This window comes from Choloepus didactylus, chromosome 13 (assembly GCF_015220235.1).
Source record: "Choloepus didactylus isolate mChoDid1 chromosome 13, mChoDid1.pri, whole genome shotgun sequence".
NCBI classification, from domain to species: domain Eukaryota; kingdom Metazoa; phylum Chordata; class Mammalia; order Pilosa; family Megalonychidae; genus Choloepus; species Choloepus didactylus.
The window spans coordinates 96,097,702-96,123,968 of NC_051319.1; the positions used below are offsets into that span (position 1 = coordinate 96,097,702).

Sequence of the window (26,267 nt, forward strand, 5' to 3'; positions counted from 1 at the left end):
CTCACTACAGTTAGTTACTGTACATCCTCATAGATGCTTATCATCACTCCTTTTATACAAGAGAAGCTGAGGCTGATGATTGGAAGGATCTGCTCAGGTTAGCATCTAGTAGGTGATGAACTCATGACCTTCCATTGAGGCCGAAGAGATTTCTAAATTAAATGTGGAAAGTGCAACCTGGTTTCTCCTTATAGCATATAGTAAAATGCAAGAGGAAAGGGATAAGCTGAGAACTGGGTACCAAGAAACCAGAAACTGACGGCTTGGAAAATTCAAAGTTTCTGGAAAGTGAGTCCCCAGAGAATATAGCCCCATGGGAAGATTTTAACCAGTCAGTCATCTCAGTGCAAATCAGGCTTGGAGTTGGAGTTATCCAAAAAGGATTTATGGAAAGTCCTATTGTCTGGTGGTTGGAACCCCTGTGTGCTGCATGCTAGACCAACAAGTTTTTGCAGGATCTGCATAAACTGAACCACTGCCAGCCTGGACTAAAAGGGACAGAAAGGGCACAGATTGAAAGAAAAATTATTTCAAAGGCAGGACCATGGAAGCTGAGATCTAGAGTCATGAAATCTTGGGCCAGGAGAGCAGAGCAACCCATGCACGTGGGGAAGGTGCGTTTGCCCCCAGAGTTTGCGGAGGGTGGGCCTTCCTCACTGTTCTTCAGGAAGTGTTACCACCCCAGAGCTCCCAAATGAGGGGAGCTTGGTGCCCCATTGTCCAGGAAGAATGCTGCCTCCCCAGACCTCAGAGAGGGTGGAGCACTTTCCTCTGGGAATGGGGAGAGCTTGGCCACCACCCCACTATTCTGAGAGGGTTGAGGGTGTGTCCCAGAAAAGGCAGAGAGTCCAGGTGCTGCCCAGATGCTTGAAGAGGGTGGAACAGAGAACAAGGTGGTCTCCCCAGTGCTTGGAGATGTTGGAGCCCTCACCCCAGTGTTTGGAGAGAGCAGGGTGGCTTTGTAAGCCCTTGGAGAGGGTGGGACTGCTGCTCTCTCAAGCCCTGAGGATAAAACACCTTTCTATAGATGACTCTCAGACTGTGAACTCTAATGGATTTTGCCCTGCAGATTTTCAGAACTACTTGGGACATTTGACCTCTGTTTTCCTTCCAATTTCTCCCTAAGGAAATAGAAATGTTTATCCTATGACTATCCCTCCTTTCTATATTGGAAACAGATGACTTGTTCTAAATTCACAGGTCTATAGCCAGAGGAGAATTTTGCCTTAGAATAGACCATGCCTGTAACTGATTTCGATAAGACTTCATACTTCATATTGTTACTGAAATGATTTAAGGCTTTTGTGATATTGTGATGGAATGGATGTATTTTGCATATGGAAAGAACATGGTTTTTTTTTTTTTTGGGGGGGGGTGTCTAGAGGGTGCAGTGTGCTTGTTTGGAGCTGTTATGTATCCCAGAAAAGGTCATGTTCTTTTAATCCATCCTTGTGGGTGGGACATTTTGATTAGTTGTTTCAATTGTGATGTGATCTAGCCCATTCAAGATGGGTCTTAATCCTTTACTGGAGTCCTAAATGAAAGGATAAAAGGCAGAGACATTTTGGAGAGAGCTTAGAGAGAAATGCTCCAGAGATGCTAAGAGAGAACCCAGAGAGTAAGCCACTGCAATCAGAAGCTGAAAGCAATGAAACCCGAGTGAAGGACCAGCAGACGCTGGCCAGGTGCCTTGCTGTATCTTTCAGAGGAACCCCGGATGCCAGCAGCCTTTCTTCAAAGAAGGTGTCCTCTTGTTGATGCCTTAATTTGGACATTTTCATGGCCTTAGAATTGTTGTAACTTAATAAATCCCCATTGTTAAAAGCCAACCCACTGGTATATTGCATTTGGTATAGCAAACTGAAACACCTTCCAAGACCACATCTCTACCCAATCTGTAAAGAAAATAAACAGCTCCAGATGACCACATGTTTCCTACACTGGGCCGACTTGGTCCCAGGATGATACCTGCTTGGCTGCTGTAGACATTTGCATTCATAGACCCTGATGCCCACTGAGGCCCAGAGAAAAGAAAAGGTGTGTTCAAGTTCCCCTCCCCCATACCCCCTCCCCATCTTGGGGTCGATTCCTGAGCTTGCATTTGGAACTGGAAAAACCCTACACCAGAGGGACCCCACCACCATCACCACTATAAGACTAGAAGGTGTGGGAAGGGGAGAAGGAGGAGGATTTCTATGTGGTCATCAAATCCAGCCCCACTTCTTCTGGGGGTCGTCTTGTGGGAGCAGTTTGTTGAGCTCAAAACCAGTTCCAGCTCAGTGGAGCATTGACCTGATATTTGTAAATTAGAAGTTCTGGAAACGGAGCAGGGATCCTAAGTTTGGACTTACAAAGAGGAAGTATTCCTGGGATGAATCTAGGCACAAGCCTGAACTCAGCCCTGTGGGAAATCAGTGGAGAACACTCCATTCCTTCCTCCTGGCATCTGGACAATCTCCAGGAAGTGCCTGGAAGGCCCCCTCAATGGGAGGGAGGGGAGTGGACTGTCCCGAGGGAGGGACGGTTGTGTCCTGAAATCAGGAGACAGACTCCCCCAGAGGAGTCTGTAAAACCTCTTTCAGGAAGAGAATAGAGCAAATTGTAGAGGCCAGAATGTCCCAGCTGAATGGGCCTTACCTAATGGGGGTCTATTCTTTGGTACTTGCAACTTTTTGATCCAATGGAATCCTTTGCAAAAGGGCACATAGACAAATAGACTTCAAGTTCCAACTTGGGTGACTTTGGATAACTTAAGCCCTGAGCCTCTGCTCTGCTCTTTTTTTGGGGGTGGGGGGTGGGGGGAGGGGGCGGGTGGGATGGGATGGGAAACTATACTGCCTAGGATACCTAAGTATCTGAGACACCGGCTTTCTGGTGATCTATACACAGAGAGGAGGGCTAAAATCTGGCAGCTGCTCGCTGTACTTCCCAATGGAGCAGGTTGTGAATTCCCACTCTCCTCTCTCCTCATTAGGTTTGCCCCGTATTCGAGGGGGATAAAGGGACAAAAAGATTTATCTCTTTAAAATATGGAAACAGACTCTGCAGAAGCAGCAGTAAATACTTATGAATCACTTACTAATTTTACCAGGCACTTTCAACCGGGAGCTTCACAAAGGTAGAGTAAGTTCAGGGTACTGTTAAAACCTGGATTTTGTTGTCAGACTTTCTGGGTGTGAAGTTGCATAATCTTGCCTCTGCTCTGCTCTTACACATCTTTAAAAGAGGGATACTAACTGAAGCCACGTCAGATAATTGTTCTGAAGATTAACCTAGAATGCTCAAATTAAACATGTAACATAGTGCATGGCACCTAGTAAACACTAAGTAAATGCTAGCTGTTGTTATTTAAAAACTCACTCTCATTATGTGAAATGCACCAAAACAGAGCTGCTGTAGTAGATGTGGGGGGTGGGCAGAGTCCCATCCCCCTTTCACTGCCCGCCTTTGCCTTCTGGGGCATCTCGGGGAAATTCCCAGGCCTCCTCAGGGCACAACTTGAAAACTACTGTGAGTCTAATTTCTGAGATGTAGAGATGGGAAAACTCTGCTCAGAGAAGGGAAGGGATTGTACGAAGTTCCATAGCATGTTGGTGGCAGAACTGGAACCAGAACCCAGGCTTCCTGCCCTAGGCTCTTTGCACTGGCCATGCTGCACCCTCTTCCAACCCTGCTCCTCTCCCAACCTTGGAGGCCTTCAGGAATCCACAAAGCCACGGTCCTCAGAAAGTAGTTAGTGGCTACAAATAGTTGTAGCTTTTATTATAATATACATTGTAATATATAATAATAGTTTATAGCTGTTACTATTACTACAGTATGTGCTTAAAAACATTTGTTGAATGAGGGAATAATTCTCTGCATGTGTGCTATTTCTGACCCTCACCCTGCCCAGTAGCCCCTTGTCAGAGCACCCCTCTATACACACACACACACACACACACATACACGGGCTTTGTGACATTCCCTTTCTCCTTGTGGCAATTTCCAACAAAGCTCAAGTCACAATTTTGAACAACGTTAAAATAATAAAAACAATTTCTATCCCTCTTGGCCTGTTCCCCATAGTGGGTTCAGAGAAGTAACAGGTGTAATCTCATTCAGAGCTTAAGAGGGGGCAGGGGTGGGTGTGAGATTGTCCAAGGAAAAAGGCAGTGAAAGTAAAGGCTCAAGAATGTCCTAGACCCCTGGACTCCACAACAACAGGGTCTCCTGATCTTTTGATTCTGCCATTGATGTGTTGGGGTGACCTTTCTGGACCCAATATTATGTAATCTGTAAAATGTGGCAATTCCCCTCTCTATGCAGGACACAATGAACTGTGCCTTTCCAGGTCTGAAGAGGAGCTAGCAGGCCCGATGGTCCCCAGCCAAATGAACCCTGTTCTCTGAATTGGCTCTGAGAAGCTGCTGCAGGAATGGAGGTTTCTCCTTGTGCATGAGACCGTCGGCCGCCCTGTGGCCTCTCCCAACCAGGTTCTGCCCCTAACCCAGGAGTGAGGGGCATGGAAGGCTGCTGCTGGGGTCCCAGAACATGGAAGTTCATGCCAGGCTCTGCAGTGGGGCAGCCTGTATTGTCCTCAGACAAACTTGAACCTGACTGAGCCTCAGTCTCCTCATGTAAAAGCCAGGGAAGGTGATCATAAGTCTGTCATGAGGATCAGTTACTGCACAGCCCATGTGACAAAGATGATAACTCAGTGATGGAACCCTGCTCCTCACTTGGTGCCAAGGGCCTTGGTGATGTATCAGAGGGCCACAATGGGGCCCAGCAGGAGACCCCTGAGCAAATCCCTTCATTCCCTGGGGCTTCCATTTCCCCATCTGGGAACTGGGACTAGCCCCTGCTCTCCTGCCTCTCTGAGCTCCCCCCCATGGAGAAATTGTCAAATAGTTCCCTGAAGACATCAAGGTTAGGGGAATATGAGATGCTCACAAAGACACAAGCAGGACAGCTAGTGATGGCTGGCATTTATTGAATATTTACTATGTGCCAGGCCTGTGGGAAGCACATGGCATGCATTATCTCTTTTAAGCTAGCATATAGAGACCCTGTAATTATCTCATTTTGCAAATGAGATAAATGAGACTCAGAGAGGTTACCTAACTTCCAAGATCATACAACTAGTAATGTTGCCAAGGCAGGATTAAAACTCAGATCACCTGTGTGTCTAACAGTTCCGTGACCTGCCTCCCCAGGCCCACAGGTTGGAAAGAGCAATTGGGAGGTAAGAAGGTTACATGACGCCTCCCCCACATCAGAGACCATATAACCAAGGATCGTCTCCCACCAGCAAACACAGATTCTCCACAAAGCCTCCATCTCCAGTCCTCCCTGTCCCTCCCATTTCCTCCTGCCCAGCTCAGCATCTGTCTGTCCCAGCCCCTCTAAGCAGAACAGCTTAGGGCAAAGCCAGGCAGGTGAACAGGTCACGGCAGGTGGGGAATGGCATTGTAGCACAGGGGCAAGATGGGCTGTTCCGCTTTCTGAGGCTGCCCCTACCCGATCCTCCCGTCCTGCTACAGAGTTGGTGGAACGTGACTATGGGGCCAGAGACACGAGAGGGGTTAGGGATGTTTGGAACATCCTGGCAGGACCCAAGGTTCATTTTAATGAGGTGCAAAGTAGCCTCTGCTGGCTGCTCAGTCCCAGAATTCCACATTGCAGCCCTGGGCTCTGGCCACATGGACTTGTCTTACCCATGGTAACTCTGTGCTCAGCCCAGTCATCCATAGACACCCAGAACTCAACTGAGCTGCTGGGCCCTGGCTGGCTGGGTTCTCACCTGGCAAGTTGCTGACTGAATTGATCCAGTGGTTCCCACAATTGGGAATCCCCTAAGGGGATATGGGGGTTAAAAAGCAAAACCAAAAACCATATTCCCAGCCCCACCCCAGATCTACTGAATCAAAATCCTCAGAGGTGGGGCTCAGGAATAGATGTTCAACAAGTTCTCTGGGTGATTTTGGTGTGACTAGTATTTGGGATCCGCTGAACCATCACTTGGGTTTCTTTAGGATCTTACAGTCCACCATGCCTCATTTTCAAAGTTGGTATTTCACACATCACCATATCCTAGGCCCCAGTAGAGAGTACATGGGGGAATTAGGATAAGACCTTCAAGAAGGTTTCAGGCTTGTGTAGTGATTCTCAAGTGTCAGTGTGTTAAGAATCACAGCCTCATCCTCAAGAAGTCTGGTTCAGTAGGGCTGTGGTGGGACCCGGAGTGCACATTTCCCCTGGAGGAGGTCTACCGATCACATTTGGGGGAACACTGGTCCTCAGGCCAAATAGACTTAGGCTAACACCAAAAACAAGGAGAAGGACAGGCAGGTCTGAGAGGGAAGACAACAGGTATGTTCCCCCAGCCTGACTTGCACTATCAGTCTCTGAGTCTGTAGATTGGCCTCTCAAATCCCAGAGGTGTCTGTTCATCTTCCCAAGGACAGGTCTGTCTATTTCCTGGATAGAGACTCAGCCCCACAAACCATGCTATATTTGCAATAAGTAGATCTGAATCCCAAAATGAAAGGGCTCCATCCACATCTGCATAACTTGTGACCTAGCAAGTCCACTCCTAGGTATACACATAACAAAAGTGTGCACATACGCTCACCAAAAGATTCACACAAGAATATTCAGAGTGGCCCTATTTATAATAGCCCCCATTAGATACAATGCAAATGTCCATTATTTACCCAAACACATAAATGAATTGTGGTATGGTTGTATAATGGAATACTATACAGCAAAGTTCAGAAGAATCTCACCCACATAGTGGGGGTGTGAATGAAGCCATATACAAGAGTCCCTGCTTTGCTATTCCATCTAAATGAAGCTCAAAAACAGGCGAAACCCTCTATGGATCAGATTAGGGTAAAGTTACCCTTAGGGGGATGGGGTGTAGTGGCTAGAAGAGGACACGGGAGTTTCTAGGTTGGTGGTAATGTTCTGTTTGTTTTTCTAACCTGGGTGTTGGTTAGTTCATGAAAAGTTCATGGATCTGTGCACTTATGATTGGTGCACTTTTCTGTATGTGTATTATATTTCATTTCAAAGTTCTTTTTAAAACATTAGGGCAGGGCTTAAAAAAAGACTTAAATAAGAGAAAAGAAATTTAAATAGTAAAAGCATCCTGTCCACTAGCAAGTTGCAACCAGGGTGATAGGATCTTGGACTCTTCCTGCCCCAAGAACCAGGAAGGAGACAGTCCTCAGAAACCAAGAAGCACGGGAGCGGTGCCAGGGCATACCCGGGCTGGGGAAAACCGCCGCCTCAGCAGTTCCCACACGCCCGGCCCCCGGCCCCGCCCTACTCAGAACCGCAAAGACCATGAGTTCCTATTCATTGGGATTTACTTTTTTCTGTGCTCAGAGCAGTTTTCTAGTCCATATTCTTATTCAATCCCCTTAAGGACTCTGTGAAGGAGGTAAGAAGTATTTCCATTTGATAGATGGGGAAGTTGAGGCCCAGAGTGAGCAAGTGGCCTGGTCAGGACTCAAACACAAGGCTTCAGACTCCAAATCTTAGCACTCCCTTGGTTACACCACACATGCACCGCTTAGCAGTTTCCCAGTGGCTGTCTTAGAATCCTTCAACATCGCTTCTCGCCCTTTTGGCCAAGATCAGGTGCAGAATCCTTCAGCAACACAAGGCGGTAGGTATTATCATTTCATCCCCATTTTACATATGGAGAAATTGAGGGTCAGAAAGGTCAAGTGCCTAGTCCAAGGTCAATAGCCAATAAGTATGGAACTTAGGTTGGAACAAATGGTCTGTCTGACCAAGTCTGAGCTCCGAACCACTAGTCCAGCCCAGTGCTTCCAAACCTGGTTGAACCTTGCCTGGAGTCCCCTTGGGGCTTGTAAAAATACAGATTCTCTGGACCCATCCCTGACCCGAGTCTAATTTTGCACACTTGGGGTAGGGGTGGGGGAAGCTGAGGTATCTGTATTTTTAACAACAGCTCTAGTCATTTAGGAAGCTCAGCTCTAAACTGGGATGCCACTGAAATATGACAGTAAAAACAAAACTGTTTAAAGGCAAAGTTTAATTTAGTAACTTCCAAATTAACTCACTGGTTTTCTCTAATAATTAGAGTTCTCTGAATAATGGTATACAACCCTACAAGAAAGAGTGGCTTCACCATCCTCAGAGATATTTGAGAATAGCCTGGTTTGGGGAGAATATTTACTCTTGGGATAAGAAGTAGTGACCAGCTAGGAGCATCAGAGGGGATCTGGGGGTTGATAATGTCTGCTCCTTGCTCTGGTTGCTGGTCACAAAGTGTGTGTTCGCTTTTTAAAATTTGTCCACCTGTAACTTATCACTTGTGCACTGTTTTTTTGAATGTTTACCAAAAAGAAAAAGCCTGAGCAGTTGTAGGAGATACTGTTTAAGGAATCTTTACACAGAGTAGAAGCTTAAACTAGGAACCTGACAGAGTTCTCCTAATTGTATGCTTCCAAAAGTTTGTGATTCTAGGATTTGAACTTTCCAAAATGCTACGATTCTTTGAGTCAGTTTCCACGACCTCAGGAGACCCCCCAACCTATAACAATAATAGCTAATATTTTGTGAGTTCTTAATACATGCCAATTACTACATTAAGGGTTTTACGTGTATCGACTTAAACCATCACTGGGATGTAGACAGCATTGCAAACCCCTTAGAGAGCGGAAGTGATTTGTCTAAGGTCCCAGAGGTAGAAAGTGGCAAAGCCAGGACTGGCGCTCAAGCAGCCTGGTGCCAGACCTCCCACCCCCAATCACTGCACCATACTCATATCAAGCTCCTACCACTCCCCATGGCTGTCGAAGGGTCTACAATGATGTATTTTGTGCCTTTTAACCTTGGGTTGTTTGGGAGGACCCAGAGGGCAGGAGGTGCTGCAGGGACAGGCAGCAGCTCCGACCTGGGCCATGTAAGCCCATGCAGGCCAGCGCACACATGTGCTGACGTTACCCTGCAGCTGGCATGCACGGTCCTGCTCAGCTGTGCCCAGGCCAACTGCTGTGGGCACAGGAGCCAAACAGGAATGCAAGAATTCTCCACTGTGGGCCCCTTGCCCCCAGCCTGGGAATAGATAGCTGCCCTTTCCCTGCCACCTCAGGCTGCCTCCAGTCTCAAGGGTGGAGAAAGAAGGGGGCCAAGGGGGGATTTCTCTCTTCTGCAGGTTCCAAACTGGAAAGTGCATCAGGCATTACCCCTTTCAGAAGGAGGTGGATTTTAGACGATCATTTGTTAATCAACTGGAAATGGTGTAATAGCAGGCACTGTGTATGGTTAAGGTAGAGATGAATTAGCTAAATCTTAGATCTGACCTCCCTGCTTAAATTCATCCACCACTCAGAGCCACTTAAACCTAGCCAGGGCACTCTTCAGCTTAAATTCCTTCAATGAACCTCTAATATGTACAACATAAAAGTCGTGCTCCTTGGCCTGGCACACAGGCCTTCAGAGACTTGACTGCATCCAACCTCTCGGACCATATGTCCCATTTTCCCTGACCAGTTTGTAGTTTCCCACACTCAGTCTGCTGTTTTGTTTTTGTTTTTAACTTCTGTGCCTTTGTGTATGCAATTTTCTCTTCCTGAGATGTCTTTCCCCCTTTTCTTCTATTAACTCCTATTCAGTCTTCAAAACTGATGCTCCATGCCACCTCCTCCAAGAAGCCTTCATCAAACCCATAGCTGGGCTAGCTATCCCTCCTCCAGGCCCCATGGCAGCCTGAGTTTTCCTCTGTTCTACCACCTACCTCAAGGTATGACACCACCATTTATGGACCTACCTCCACCAACCCGTGAGTCTTTGGGGGGCCTGATACATCATAGGTGCTCAGTAAGTGTTTATTGAGAGGGTGGACTTCAAGAAAGCAGCTTAAATTTCTGAGTCTTTATTCTTCTCCATTCAGGAAACAATAATAGCAACAACAAAAAGAAGGGGTGGAGGATAATCATCACCAGTCTCCAGGACAGTTGGGCAGAGTTAAAGAGAAGGAATGGCCCCAGGCACACAGAGGGGCTCAGGAAATGAGAGTTCCTTTGCCGTTTAAAGCCCAGCTCACAAATGGCTTGCCATTGAGAACACATCGACCCACCGCACCCTCACAAACTGGCTATGGGACTTTAGGCAAATAATTCAAAACCTTCGGTTTCATCTGTAAATTGGGCCTGGTAATTCCTGAAAGGAAACTTCAGGGATCTCCTGAGGATGCTTCCCACTGTACAGTCACAGATACGTGGCTACTCACTGGGCATAGTGATGAGTGGTAGATGTGTGTGTCTGAGGGTGTATGTGTGAGTATGTTGGTGGGTATTGGGTAGGGGATCTGATGGATGAGGTTTATGTCCCCCAGAGGACAATTTACAGTCTAGGGATCCACCTTGTTGCTGATCTGAAATTACCTCCAGGGAATGTGAAGGAGATTCACCAGGCTCCCAGACTGCCCACGAGGGAAACAGGACTATCTCCTGAGTAGGCAGAGAGAGGAGAGGAAAGTCCAAAGATGTGGGTAGTGGTCCTGCCTTCCTCACTACTTACTGTGTGACCTCAATTTGGTTACCTGCCTTCTCTGGTGGGTCCTCATTGTCACCATTTTTCTGATTCAGTGAGCTCTAAGGACCCTCCCAGCTCTGGACTCTGTATATGACTGGGTTAGGGGTAATATTTAGCCTCTCTAAGCTGCAGTTCTCATCTATGAATTAAAGATGGAGAGTCACTCATTCATTCAACAAATGAATGAGCTTCTTTTATGTCCCGGGCACTATACTAAACACGACAGACCCAAGGCTTATATTTGAGTAAGAGGGACAAGATCAACAAACATTACATAAATAATTAATAACTATAAATGTGATTAGTCTTAGAATGAGAAACTTCAAGCTATTATGAGATGATATCCACTTTAGGGGGAGCAGAGAGGAGCCAATTAATTGATGACTATGAGCTTAATAAGACCCTGTGGATTACATGCATGAACTCATTTAATTCTCATATCAGTTCTCAGAGAAAAGAACTATTGTTAGCCCCATTTTTCAAATGAGAAGACTATGTTAGAGAAGTTGAGACCCAAGTCATACAACTAATAAGGGGAATATCCAGAATTTGGACCCACACTTTTCTTTGTAATCCTGTCTAAACACCTCCATATAAAGTGTAAGCACTCATTATCAGTCACCATAGAAATATTGATATTGAGTTGTGAGCTAACTCAGCCTATGAAAGGGTCCCAGCAACCACCAAAGGCTTCCAGAAGCTATGCCCACATCATACGGAAAGGCACGCAAGAGGCAGGACCCATCCAGGGGTCACAGGAAGATGCCCTGACCTTACCGACCCCATGGGTCTCCCAAGCACACACTGGTTTTCTCTAAGACTTAGCACCTGCTTCACAGCCTCTCCCACCTGCCCCCACCTAGCCAGTGGCAGGGCCACCACCTCCTGACCTGGGGAAGAACTTCCCAGACAAAGTGAGCTCAGTTGCACCCGGGTCGGAGTACGCAGGCAGACCCTTCCTATGGAAAGCATGGCCCCACTGGCATGTAGGGGCTGGAGAACATCAGCGTCCTTCTGAGTCTAGTTCTCAAGTCCTTAAAGACCACTAAGAGTCACAGAGCCATAGAAGGGATTTCCAAAAGAGACCTTAACTCACACTAGGTCTACCCAGCCCTGCCCCATTTTACAGATGAGGAAACAGACCTAGGGACTAATGACAGAGGAGGGACGGTCTGTTCCCAGTCCCCAGTTTCACCGCATCAGTCTAGCCAACATTGTGAATTTGGCACCTCCCTGCAAACGGTGTAACATGTGCTCCATGGAGGGTCCTGGGGAAAGACCCAAGCTTGCCTCTTACTGGCCACGGGACACTGAGACCATCGTGTCCCTCAACTGAAAAATGGAGACAATCCTTCCTATGCTGCCTATCCAACAGGGTTGTTGGGGTGAATTCATTGTGAAGAGATCTTAATAATGATCCAACCACCTTTATTTTATAGGGAAATGAACTGTCCTATCTCCCCCAGCCTGTGAGCCACAGAGGTATGACTAATGCAATTCTCTTTTCACCCTGCCTCACCACCTAGCTTTGAAAACTCAAAATGCTCAAAAGACCAGGCCCACTTAGCATAGTCCCCAGAACACAGGAAGCATTGAACGAGCATTAGCTCTAACACTAACTGTGGGTTGCGTCATACACGGAGGGCACTGTTAACCTGCCCCAGCCTAGCCTCCCCATCTGTAAAGTGAGGCTCTCCTGTCCCGACTTGGTTTCTCCACCTCCCTCCCCACCTGTGAGCCATCAGCTCCAGTGCGTGGCCAGGGACCCAAGCAACCTTTCTGAGCTCTCGGCAAACTCCACGAGGCCTTGCTGTTCCCACACTGGGACAAACAACACTCCATCTCCCAACTCCAGGGCCATAGAGGACTGAACTCTGGCCCAGTGGCTCTATTCAGTGTTTCACTCCGGCTCCTCCGCCTCCAAGGATATGTATCGGACTCATGCTTCGCCAAGACAGAGGAACAGAGCTGCTCCCACCGCCCCGCACCAGCCAGTGCCCACCTCGGATGCCCCTCAGACTCGCAGCCTTTCACAGCCCTGAGAGACTGAGCATGCCCCATTTACAGCCAGGAGAGCTGAGGTTCTAATCTGAGTGCCTCTAAGAGCCGCAGCAGATCCAGGGCTGGCCCAGGTTTTCTGATTCTCACTCTGGCCCTCCCTCCTCTTCACCAGGTGCTTTTGTCTGCCCCCTGGACACACAGCAGAAAGCTCTTGGTTCTCTGGCCCCAGCACCTCCCCCTGCAACAGCGGAGGAAATTACCCTCACATCTACCCTGTATGCTCATCCCCAGAAAAAAAAAAACCCAGGGGATTTGATTCTTCCAAGGTCAAGAGTCCAATTTTCCACATGTGAAAATATGACCTTGCCCTCCCAGGAGGTTAAAGTCCTAGCCTTTTCCGTTCCTGGGTCTCAATCCCCACCCCTCAGGCCCCAGCTGGCTGCAGCCACAGGCTCCAGTCAGTGCACACAGGTGATCCCAGGACCCGGTGTCCCTGCGCTGTGCCCTCCATGCCTGCCCCAGTCATCTGCTGGTTCTTCCCCAACCTTCCTGGAGCCCCCAACGGCCGCCTGCTCTGGGACAAGGCACAAGAACGGACAAGTCTGCAGCCCCTCCCCGCATCTTCCCCTCATAGGCAGTGCTTACCTGTGCCCGTCGGGTAGGGGAGTGTGCCCCAGGGTGGGCTGCTGGGCTCCAGCCCCTTTCACAAGGGCCAGACTGACACGCTCGGGTGGGAGGTGCAGAGCTGCGTGAGCAGGAAGGCGCGCAGTCCAAAGAGGCTGCCGAGGAAGTTGGAGTAGGTGTGTCCCAGCTCAGGAGGAGGAGGAGAAAAGAGGTGGGGAGATTCGAGGCGGATCATCCCCTCCTGCCAGCTTTCTGTCCTCTCATGGAGAGGGACGGCGGAAGCCAACTGGTTTGTGGCCCAGAACTCACGGTAGGGAATCAAGTCATGGAAAATGACGGCTGGGAGGGAGCTGAGAAACCAGGCTCCTCGCCACCTCCCTTCTCGGTTTTACGGAGGGATGCACTGAGGCCCTAGACAGGTGGTACTTGCCCGACGTCGCACAGAGACCATGAGGGGACAGGAAGTGATCCCAGGTTGCACAGTTCTCAGGCCAGTGTTCTCTCCACCCTCCTTTCTCCAACCCTCAGCCTCCAAATCAGAGACCGACAGCCTGAGCCTTCACCTCCCCAAGTGTAAGATCACATAAAACACGTGGCTAAACCTTTGGAGCGATAGAGAACTGGTGCAAAATCCTGGTGCTGCCATTTACTAGCTTGGTAACTTTGGGTGAGTTACTTAATCTGAGCCCTGGTTTCCTTATTTGGAAAGATGGAGATAGAAACAGCTCCCATCTCATGTGTTGTGATGAGAATTAAATAAGATAAAGATGATGAAAGACACTCAGCAGAGGAAACTCCCATAAAAGGTGATTCTTCTTATTCTTACCGTTATTAGCTGTGACTCCCTCCAAAAGTGACTTAACCTCTCCAAGCTTCGGCTTCCCTATCTGTAAAATGGGGGTATCCAGGATACTTACTTCTTTAAGGTTGTGCAGAGTCACGAGATACAGTGTATAAAATGCAAAGCACAGCACCTGGTAACCCACAGGAATGCAAGACATGCTACTTTGATACATTTTATGGGGCGCCTCTCTGCTCTGGGGGCAGAGGAGAGGTGGAGCTCAATGGGGTAAAGCGGAGGGGAAATTCCAGAGAAAAGCCTTGAGAGTCCGTGCCCCTTGAAGGTGGCCGCACCGCAGCCCGGGGGCCTGTGGCGGGGGCGGCATCCACCCTGCTGGCTATAGGGTGGAAGGTGCAGTCGCTAGATCTGGATGTAGGATGATCGTGTTTCTGTGAACATCCTCTGTGAAGAACTTGGGCAAGTGCCCAGCCATCCCTGCCTTCAGTTCATCTTCGAAATAATGAAGGGGGTGAGTTAGACCAGTTGTTCTCGAAGTGTGGTCCCTGGACCAGCTACATTAGCATCACCTGGAAATTGGTTAGAAATGTAAAGTCACAGGCCCCAGCCCAGACCTCCTGTATCAGAAACTCAAGCACTGGGGCCCAGGAATCTATGTTTGAACAAGCCTCCAGGGGATTCTGACGCCCAATCAACTTTGAAGCCCACAGAGCTAGACTTACTCAAGACCCCTTCCTGATGTCATGGTCTGTCAATTGCCAGGATCCCCCAGGAGATCAAAGCCCTGCCACCTCCATTTCTATGCCGTTGTCCCCCTCCCCATTGCCAGGCTCAGGCTGACTGTTGGCTGAATTCAGCATGCCCATGGGGGAGCACAAGGCAAAATGTTTCTTTTAAGACGGAGGTTCTCAGTAGTCTCAACTCTGGCTTCATCCTGGAATCACCTAATGCTTGGTCCAACTCTCTCCCTACTCCTAAAGATTGGTGGGGAAGGGGGTCAGCCAGTACAGAACCAGTGTTTTAAGGGAAGGGGAGAAGAGTTAGACAGGAATTAGCCCTCCTCTCCCCCACTGCCACCCATTTTAGTTCTAAAATACATTTGTTTACTCATTTTGTGCACACAGGCGGGGCCCTCCCTCTTCCAGGCACTGCTCTAGGCACTGGGGACACAGAGGTAAATGGAATATTCCTGCCCCACAGAGCCAGAAATGACTCTGCATCAATCCTGTCCCAGCTTCTCCCCCCACCCCACCACCCACCCCCAGGCCTTGAAGCTCTTCTGCAGCATCCCCGGCAAATGATCAAGTCTCTGTTTGCACACCTTTTAATTACAAGGAGCTCCTTACTTCTCCTAGAAGTCAGTTTGGGCTCTTAACAATTCTACCTGATGTTCAGCTGAACAGCAACCCTAGAACCTTGTTAATAAACATGAATTATTTGTATCGTTGTTATTATAACTATTATCATTAGCTATGTGACTCAAGGCAAATGATTTAATTTTGCCGTCGCCATTTTCTCATTTGTCAAATGGAGTCATAACCACTGGGGCAACTCGGAGCAGATCTACTTCCCCCACCACATGACAAAAACTGAGGCTCAGAGGCACCGGGTTCCTTGCCTGGGGTTTGGGTTTCCAGAAGTTCAGGCTGGATCCTGTGGATAAGTGGAACCACTGAGGTTCTGGTTTTACTGCTTAAAAAGGAGTGATGAGGGCCTTGGCCATCTCCCGGCTCTCAATGAAGTGTTCATTCATGGAGCTGCTGCAGCCACTGTAGGCCATGCCCTCAGGGGCTGTCACCAGCATCAGGGATGACCAAGGGCACCAAGCAGGCTGCAGTGGGTGGTTCCCAAGAGGTCCAGTAAGAATCTCCAAGGCCCCCCTCCTACAGTCTGTCTCGGGGGCCTAGAGGTTTGCAGCGTAAGGGGAGCTACTGTGGTCAGCTCTGGAGGGAAGGCTAACCTGGGCAATTATCCACTTGGTTGATTGCTGCCCAAGTCTCCGAGTCTGGGCCGATTAGGCATTAACTGGACAGAGGGTGGCCAAGGGCCCCCCGAGCCCTTTGACTAGTCATGTGCAGAGAGGAAGTCGACTATCTCTCTTTGGGGCCCCCCATCCTGGCCAAGGCTGGGCTCCAGCCTGTCCAATTCAGGGACTCTCTGCAGCCTGGAGGTGGGGGGACATGGGCATCAGGATTGAATGCAGAACCCCATAGTGCTACTGGACATTCATCCCCAGCTCTCCAGTTCCCCAGCCACTCTCCTAACCTGGGGCCTGGTCTTTCTCCCTGCCTGCCACAGGACCTTCCTGGTGGGTCTTCTGGTCTCCAGCCTCCTTTGCACTGGGGAAATTGGACTTATTCCTGGTTCCCTGCTCACAGCTCCCTGGACATCTCAAATTCCCCCTCTTCCTGCTAAAATAGTACCTTTCTATCTTGGTACCGCTCAAATGCCTCCTCCCCTTTTGTGAACTTGCCAGATCATGCCCCTGGCCTGATCTAGAAGTAATAATAATAATAGCTAATCTTTATGTCAGGCACTGGACTCAGCGCTCTGCATGGATTATCTCATTTGAACACCACTACAATGGGTTAGGCACTATTATTATTCTCCATTTTTTCAGATAAAGAAACTGAAGCTCAGAAACGCTTTAATTACTTGCCCAAGGTCACTGGTCTAGACTAAGCTGGGTTTCAAGCCCCAGTCTGTCCGAACCCCATAATCACTGGACTGCACTGCACTGGGTCTCTCTCCTCCCCACAGCCCTCTGGCTGAACCACATGTGGGACCCTGCTTTGTGAATTACTTATCTGTGTACCTCTCTTCACTTCAATTTCTGTCCCGCTCTACTTTAAGCTCTTCAGGGCTGGATCTGTGTCAAACTCAGTGGTCTCAACCCTGGTTATGCATTGGCATCAGCTGGGGAGCTTTTAAAAGTCCCGATGCCCAGGTCCCATCCCAGACCCATTCCATCAGAGCCTCTGGGCATGGGACCTTGGCATCGGAGTTTCCTAGCACAGTGCCGGGCATGTCAGAGGCATTCAGGAGAATTACGTATGATTTCCCTGTCTCAGTAATGTATGTGTTGAATTCTGATCTTTAGCATGCTGCTCTGAGTTCCGAAAGTTCTCACATTCTTTACTGGGATGCTGTAGGCATCTGAAGGTAGACCTAGAAAATAGTCACTGTCCTCTCCTGCTCTGTGCTTGGGGAGAGCTATATTCTCCCCTGTGGAGTGGGCAACCTCTTTTTCTGTCATGCGCAGGCTTTCCTTTCTAGAGCAATACAGCTTCTTTCACTCTGGGGCAGGGATTAAAAATGAAGGGAACAAGCAATGACATCAACTCTTACCTGGTGGGCAAATTTCAAGAAGACCATAAAATCCGGAAGCATAGATATGATTACTTTCTATTTTAAAGACTGAACCCCCTGAATTCATTCTTTGAGAGAAGGCCAAAGGCTCAGGTTTATTCAGTGAAAACCATAGACACAAGTCATCAGAAGCAGCACACCACAGATACTCGGGCAAGGTTGGGTGGGCAGCTGTCCTGGTTTGCCCAAGACTCAGGAGTTTCCCAGGCTGCAGGACTTTCAGTGCTAAAACTGGGACAGTCCCAGGAAAACCGGGGTAACCAGTTGAAGGAAATGCTACATTAATGCACCACATTTGTTGCATATCCAGACTCAGAGCCAAGTGAGTTTGAGCCACCTTAGAAGACCAGAATCAAGGATAGATTCACCTCATTAGGGACAGTTGGTTGACGGGCTGGTTACATTGAGACAATCTATTCAGTGAACATGAAATGCAAACTGTCATATCCGGGGGTAGGGGTCCCTTCCATCATACTGTGTTCTCCCTGGGGAGGCAGGTATAGCTTAGAGACCCTGGTCCAGCCTGGTCCTAGACCTGTCACAGGAAAGGCTCCAGAGGCTGGGCTGTCAAAGGGATGTGATGCCTTTAAGAAAGATGAAGTCATCGGGGCATGAGGCCACCTGGATGCTCAAGGGCTGCAGCTGAGAGGGAGAAACAGAAGGAAGAAGGCAGGTGGGCCATGGGGGCCTGGCCTGGGATGTCAGCTCTGTGGCTGACAGATGGGACCCAGCAGGAGTGGGAACAGCCAGCCTTGGTGTTGCCTGGGGTGCCCGGGAATGTAATCAAACACTCAGCAGACCTGCTGGCCACGGGCATCTGGGCACCACCGGGTCCTCCAGCTCATCTCGACCCCCAACTGGCAGTTCTGCCAGGCTCCTGCCAGGAGAAGCATCCGGCCTTGTTGGCCAGGCCCATGGGCATGAGCTCATCTGCCGCCAATCAAGTTGACTGGTGCTGGTGGTAGGGCTCTGGCGCGAGTTGCTACTGGTGCTAGGGCTGGCTGGTGTGATGGCCTTGGTTAGGCCACCCCAACAGGGACACTGGGAAGTGGCGGGCCACACTAAGGACTTAAACAGAACCTCTGATGCTATCCCAAGCTTACCTGAACCCAGACCAGGCCAGGGAACCAGCATCCCTCCCTCCCATTTCCCCTTCTCCATAATCATGAACTACATTTCAGCATCACCTCCCATTTCTACCCATCATATAGTAACACCACAACGAGAATAAAATAATAACTGTGGTAATAACAATTAGTGATTACTGATAATTTATTAAGTACCAGGCAGAGTGCTAGGCATCATCTCTATGAGGCTCCCTATGAGGTACTATTGTTATCCTCATTTTGCAAGGGAAGAACTGAGATTCAGGAGGCTTAGGTGGAAGAGCCAGGATTTGAATTAAGTTTATCGAGCTCTCAGGCTGTGCTCTAAGCCATTGCCCTTATGCTAGGCTCCAACCAAATCACAGGACTGCTCCCATGGGCTGCCTCCTCGGCTTGGAATGGTCCCTCTCTTGGGTCAATACTCTGCTGTCACTGTCTTGCAAAGCTTAATAACTTTTGAATAAGGGTTTCCATGTGTTCATTTCGTACTGGGCCCCCTCAAATTGTGAAGCCACTTCTGCACATCAGACAGCCAACTGCTCCCCAGCTACAGTCCCTCAGCCTGGGTTTGACGGGTCTCTGCCCATCCACCCATACCTACTGGGGCCAAATCAAGGCCTGCTCAGGAACTTATCTCAATCTCCCCATCCAACCTCCCCAGGAACAGCTTGGGGGAATCTGTGCCCTCAGGGAGCAGAGATTGCTCTGTTCTGGTATCCCAGTGGGGTCAAGGCAGGATATTCGCTACATGGTGGCTCATCTCCATTGTTGCACTTGTTGAGGTGCAAATCCAGGTCTGCATCTTGCAGCTGTGTGACCTTCGGCAAGTTACTTAACCTCTCTGTGAAGCAGTTTCCTTATCTGCAAAATGGAGGGAAGAACAGTTTTTATCTTGCAGGGTTCTTGTGAAGACTAAATAAAACTAATGAATCAGTAAAACACTAAGCAACATGCCTGAGGCAAAAAGCGTCAGCACTCTGGATCAGTTTGGTGTTGAATTCATCTACGAATTTCCCAAAGTTCTTTGCAAAGTGCTAATTAAATGTGAGAAGTACAAAGGAATGGATAGATGCAAAATTGCTCTGGGAGTGCTATAACACCACAAGTGTGAGAAGTAGGATATGATTTCTCACATGAAGAAACTGAAGCCTGGCAAGATTACCTGATCTGTTCAGGGCCACACAGCCCTCCCTCGGGAGCTCCAGTCCTGCCGGGTCACCTCAAAGCCAGCAGGGCAGCGGCCCTCAGGGGCAGGAGTCTGTGCTCTGCTGTCTGAATTCCAGAGGCAGCTCTGGCAGCACAACCGGTCCTGTTTCTCTCAGCTGCCCAGGCTGGGAAGAGGCCGGCCCTGAGGGAGGAAACCCTGGGGAACCACGACCTGGCGGAGGCAGCAGGGAGAGAGGCCAGGGCTCCTGTGGCGTAGGGGTTGCCAGGCCACTCTGGATACCCCAGCACCCAGACTTTCCTCACAGGCGAGCCTGGGGCCCAGCCTAGGCCTGAAGTTCTGGGAGTGTTGCTCAGGGCAAAAAAGACTCATTGGTTGTGTGGTTGCCTAACTTTAGAGTTATATGAATCAGCTGGTGGGGGTAGAGGTAGGGGCTGGGTTTGTTAAAAATGCACATTCTAGGCCCCACCCCCCAGAGATTCTAATTCAGAAAGTTGGTGGAGGAGCCTGGGATTCTGCATTTTTAAATGAGCCTTTGAAGAGTTTCAGGAGCAAAAACCAAGTCTGGGAGTCACTGATTCAGTCCACTGTTAGGATGAGAAAGCTGAGGTCGAAAGAGGGAAGGGAATTATCTGTGGTCACCCAGCTGCAAGGCTGTCGGAATGGGAGCCATGCGGCTCTCTTCAGAGCCACCCCGCCCCTGCAGGAGGCAAACTGCACATGGGTGGGGTATCCTAGGAAGGGGGAGAAGTCTGAGGCCAGGGCAACGCAATAGAATTGAGAAAGATCAACGATGTTTGCTTCCAGTCTCCCTCACCCTTCTCAGCCTCCTGCCGTCCCTGCAGTCCCCCTCCCCTCTTCCCTCAGGGCTGTTGACTGGCCTAACACAGTGCACACACTTACATAAATAATGCATGACACATTCTTCTTATAAAATAATAAAACATTATATTTAGGGCTAAAGCCCTCTTTGCCACCATCATCAATGCCTTCTCCAAAGGTAATCAATATAATCATTTTGGTGGGTAACTTTTCAGGCCTTGTATTTACATTTATACACAAATATATCAGTAGGAAATAAAAAGAATTGGGGTTTTTGATGGGGGTAGCATGTTAAATAGTATGTTATGAGTCGTTCTGCAATTTTTTCATTCAACAGTGTGACTCAGGGGTCTTTTCATATCAATCCACATAGATCCACCCCAGGCTTCAAGCTCCCTGATCATTCTTGAGCTCACTGAAGGTTGAGAACCACCTGACTAGATAAATTCTGACATCCTGTAAGTCTCTGATTTTAACACAGGGTAGGGGTAGGGTCAGCTGGGATATTTCCCATGAATAAGGGAAAGTCCAGAGTAATGGGAATTTCCTTGGCCCCTGGAGTTGGACTCTACTGCTTAGATATCCTGTATCAAGGGTGTGATCCCATGGGATTGTCTGGGACCTCCCACCCCCCCTACCCTTAGAATCTTAGAGCCACTCCCTCCCTCCCTTGCCAGCCCCTGGTCACCCTGATGTCATCATGCAGACAAGGGCTGTCTTAGGCTTTCCCTCTCACCCAGAAGGTGGCTCCCCATGGCTCCAGATGGAGCTGACCAGTTTGACTTGGTGAGGTAGCCCATTGTTTCCCAATACCTTCGCTCTGGGATCTTCAGGAGCACACCACCTGGCCTTCTGGAGAACTCAGAGTAGTGATGCTCTTTTTAATGTCATCAATGCTCTGCCACAGCTATGGGACCTTGAGCAAGCCCCTGCCCTTCTCTGAGCTTCCTTCTCCTCATCTGTAACCTGAGGAGGTGAGACTCACTACTCTGTATACCTAACAAAAGAATCTGGCAAGCAAACCTATGCAAGATTTATTAAGTGGACACAAGTTGTAAAGTCCCTTCCCACTCCCCAGGACTGTGATTCAAGCCAATCAGTGTGACCCAAATGCTTACCATGTGTGCATCTCCAGGCTGGGAACTGTGAGGGAATGAAACCCTGGACATGGCTTTAGCCCTAGAGTTGGGAACATTATAGAGTTGGGTTACTAGCCTTCCAGTCAATAAATATTTCCCTGGAGTCTAACATGGGGCAGGAATGGGACCTGATATGGGAGATACAGGCAATCAAGGAAGGGCCAGGGGGGCACTCACAAAACAATCAGGGAGGAATATGGGTCAGAGAGAGGCAAGGGGGGATCACGATCACACAGGCTAAGGGTCTGCAAAATGGTAAGGGGTAAAAGCATTCAGTGGGGGCTGGAGCAATCAGGAAAGATGATGTATATGGAGAGTGGAAGCGGGAGACAGAAGTAGAGAATGTGGGTGACATGTGGCAGGTTTTGAATAAATGTTTGCCAGATTAAGTAGACTGATTGTTACAGAGAACAAATTATAATAAATGGATAGATAGAAACAGATGAGCTTATTAACAAGATGACAGAAATAAATAGGTGAAAGTAAGCTAGTCATGCATGGATTGATATACACATGATTGAATGATACATGGATGGATGGAGGATGGATGGATGGAAGGATGGATGGACAGATGGAGGGATGGATGTTTGGATGGATGGATGGTTGGATGGACAAATGGATAGATGGAGGGACGGATGGATGGATGGATGGATGGATGAATGACAGATGAAAGGATGGACAGGCAGGGAGATAAACTGATGATCTTGGTCCAGGACCATTTGAAGAGCCCTGGATTCAGGGCTCATTGAATTTGAATTTGTGCCCTTCTGCTTATTGCGTCTTACCAGCCATGTGGCAAGTGTTGTGCTGAAAAAAGGGATTAATCAGTCCAACCTGCCACCTCCTCCAGGAAATTATGGGACTCTCCTGAGGGAATCTCCTGAAATAATAGATGGGAAGGACCCCTGCCTAAAGCTGCATGCAATTATCAGAGGATAGCAGTTATAAGCAAATCCAAAGGACTGAGGCATACATACATAAAATAGACTGACAATGCAAGAGATTCAACACTGGTATATGGAGTGAATGATAGAAGAACAAAACTTAGGGGCTGGTATTTATATTACACAATAATAGGTCCTACCTCATCAAATCACAGTTCAGAAAACTGAGGGCCTAATTTCTTGGGGCTATTTGAGTTAGCGACAGCCTCACTCACTTTTTTCTCCCCATCCCAAACCCCATTTGTCCCTGAACCTTTCCTATGCAGTGATGCCTTACTCTGGCTCCCTGCTTAAGAGTCACTTTGATAAATCAATGTCTGAGTCTGGGGCACACTACATTAGAATCACTCGGATGCCCCCTGACATGGGTGGATTCTGGGGACCCTCCTCTGTCCTCCAAATCAGAGTAGTTCTAAGTATCTGGTTTGAGGGTAGCTGGCTTGGTGCCTTTCACACAATAACTGTTTCAGTAAATAATCAGTTAATTTTGCAATTGAAGCTGTTTGCCTAAGTTCAATAGTTGGTGTCTGGCAGGGATGAGATGTGAACCCAGCTCTCCTGCTGCCCCTGCCAGTGCCTCCCGCCCAGAGGCAAGGAAACTGCCCAAATGACCTATCCATGACCCTAGGCCCTGAGAGCTCAGACTTCTTAGCGGATCCCAGCTCCAAGCAGCTCAAATGGCTTTCAGCAGGCTGCTGCTGGGATTCTCACAACACTTTCACTCACAAGTGGCTCTTGTGCTCCTCCCATTTGGGTGCTGTCTGGATGGAGACCACTCTGAGGCTGACTCCGGAGTCTCAGGCCTGGAGCCGTGGGGCCATGCAGGTGAAGTAGAGCTGCTATTTACCCACAGAAACCTAGAGTGCTTTAGCGCAGTGGTTCTTCACCCTGGCTGCTCATCATTGGAACCATCTGTGATGCTTTACAAAGTGTTGCTAACTGGGCCCACCTGAGATTCTGGTTTCATTGGACGGAGGTGCAAGCCTGGGAGTGGGGAGCATTAAAACTCCCAAGTGATGCCAATGAGCAGCCAGGGTTAGGAAGCAAAGCTTAGAGGCGTCCCTTTCCCAGGGACTTGCTGTGATTTCCAGCTGGAGTTCCAGGTATTCTCTCCATTTCCCAGATGGAAAAAATGAGGCTGAGAAACGCTGAGCAACACTCTTCAGAGCACATACTGTGTTAGATTCTTTGAAAGTCACAGAAGCCAACCCACCTAGCTTAAGCAAAGGGGGAATTTAATACAGGGCTGTGCATCAAGCAGAGAATCAGAGCGCAGGGTGTCAGGCCCCAAAAAAGACAAGAACCAGGAATGAATGGGCCGTCTGCTAAGGGCATCAGCACCAGGAAGACACCACTCCCTTCTGTGAGTTGGTCCTCTCAGAATCAGATTCCTTTGGGGGTGTCAGCTGGCAGAGCTTGGGTCCCATGCAGTACCAGGGCTGGAGTGAGGCTGAACACTGAACTTGCACAACCCTGACATTTTGTACTCTCAGTGTCTTAGGCACCTTACTTGCCTCTGCTAGGGCTCACCCAGGTCCCCTGCCTGTACCTCAGCCTAGGGTGGAGGACACTTGATGTGACACCCCACTGAGTGCGTCAGATGGCAGCACTGAGGAAACATCCTTTGGGTGTTTCCTCAAAGGAAAGTGGGGTGCCGATATCATAAGGAGGGGAATGGTTGCTAGGCCAGTGAAGATACAGAGCCCACTCCCTTGAGGCTTTAGAGCAGAGCAGTCAATAACTTGACACTGGAGTAGGGTGATTCTGCAATAAATCCAGGGTCTCTCCCTTAGCAGTTACCTGACCTTACTTGCCTCTCTGAGCCACAGTGTGTTTATCTACAAAACAGTGTTAATAATGACACCATCTGCTGATGTCTGTCTTCTGGCTTGTCATCCCATGCTCTTGCTCCTATGCCACTGAGGGCAACTAACCACGAAGAGGAGTGGTCTATGGTCACTTGGGATCAGGGACCAGAGCCTGAAAATGCTCACAGCAAGCACAATATTCTTTTGAAATACCCAAAAGTCATATAACTAGCAAGTCCACACTTGAGTATATACCCAAGGGAAATGAAGACAAGCACTGGAAGGTTCACAGCACTGCTACTCATCAAACACAAAAACTGGACTCAACTCAAATGTCCATTAACAGTAGAATAGATAAACTGAGCAATACTACATGACCATAAAAAATAGCAAACTACTGCTATACACAGTGACATGGATGAATCTCAGAAAAAATGTTGAGTAAAAAGAGTCAGACACAAAACAGTGTCTGCTGCATGATTCCATGGATGTGAAGTCCAAGAACAGGCAAATCTAACGTATGGTGACAGAGGACTGCATAGTGGTCACCATGGAGGTGGAGGGTGCCTGATTTTAGATGGGGTTCAAGCACTCAGGTCCCCCAGTGCCACCCAGCCTGCCTCATTCATGCCCTTGACCTGCCAGCATTTGAATGTGTGCCCCTTTCTAGCTCACCTCTGACCCATTCAAGACAGGTTATGGGGCCTTGTTGGGTGCTGGGAATGCAATAATGAGCAAGACAGACATTTGTCCTGCCCATGAGTGCTTCCTTTTCAGGGAAGAAGACAAAGTAAATGCATCAGCAAATAAATCAATAGGATGGTTTTAGAAAGTCATGTGCTCTAAAGAAAATAAAGCAGAGAAAGGTTCAGAGTGGCTTGGGGATGGCTCTAGTCAGGTAGCCAGGGAAGGCCACTCTGAACTGGTGACTCTTGAATGGACCCTGCAGGATGAGGAGCCAGCGACATGCACCAGAGGGGAAACTTCCCAGACCAAAGGAGGAGCAAAAGCAACGCCTGGTTCTGTGTGACCACCAAGACCTAGACCCTTACTCTGCTCTGAGCAAAGAGAATCTGGAAGACATTCCAAAATTATTTATCTGAATGGTTTTTTGTTTTGTGTTCTGCTTGTTTACTGTCACCCCTTGTACTGAATGGAAGCTGCAGGAGAGGAGGCTCTGTGCAGATCTTGTTCTCCACTCCAACCCATTGCCCTCCAGGGGATGTTGATTTGCCCTAAATTGAATTGGAGGGTGGGGGGGAGCAAATTCTGGTGAAGATGTGGAAAGTAAGGTTTATCTCTAAGTACACAGCTGACAGTAAATGAGACTGTAAGATGCCAGTTGGTATCAAAAAGTAACCAAGTCCTCCTTCAACCCCTATAATTGCTCCACTTAATTCATTAAAGGATTATCTCTGAGACTGGGAGAGTGGAGGGAGCCCAACCTGGGAGTTCTGGCAAGAACACAACCTCCTCTGAAGCAGCAGGGAGATCTGGGGCCTCCAATGTCTGCAAATAACCCAGTCGAGCAGGGAGCTGGGGTACTAGTCCCAGCTCTGTCCCTGAGTGACTGTGTGAACTTGGGCAGGTATCCTCCCCTCTCTGGATCTCAGTTCTCTTATCTGTGCAAGAAATGAGGATAAGCTAAGGACAGTGATTTCAAACTTTGCTTCAAGGAGCCCTAGGGTCCCCAAGAGGAGATCTTAGGGGCTGCCTTGGAGAAATGGACAGCAGAAGGTAGACAGAACAGATAGAACTGGGGCCCCGATTCTCCTCAACCGGAATGGCCCTACCTGAATCTGCTTCACATTCTGGATTTCCAAAAGGAGGTGATATCTGTAGCGATAATAAAAATAAGTGCCAAATCCACCCACGTTGTTGGGTGGATTACATGTGATGATGTATGCAAAGAGATTAGCTCCATTAACCCTAC

At 48.7% G+C, this 26,267-nt stretch overlaps 1 protein-coding gene across 1 annotated transcript in view; it reads right to left on the reverse strand.

Annotated features, from left to right (window-relative positions):
- Nucleotides 1–13,250, reverse strand: part of FAT2 (FAT atypical cadherin 2) — an 80,740-nt gene extending 67,490 nt beyond the window's left edge. Inside the window, exon 1 of the mRNA XM_037802051.1 lies at nt 13,204–13,250. The gene's annotated coding sequence lies outside the window, so the exon portion shown is untranslated. The remainder of the gene's footprint in view (nt 1–13,203) is intronic.
- Nucleotides 13,251–26,267: the final 13,017 nt, after the last annotated feature.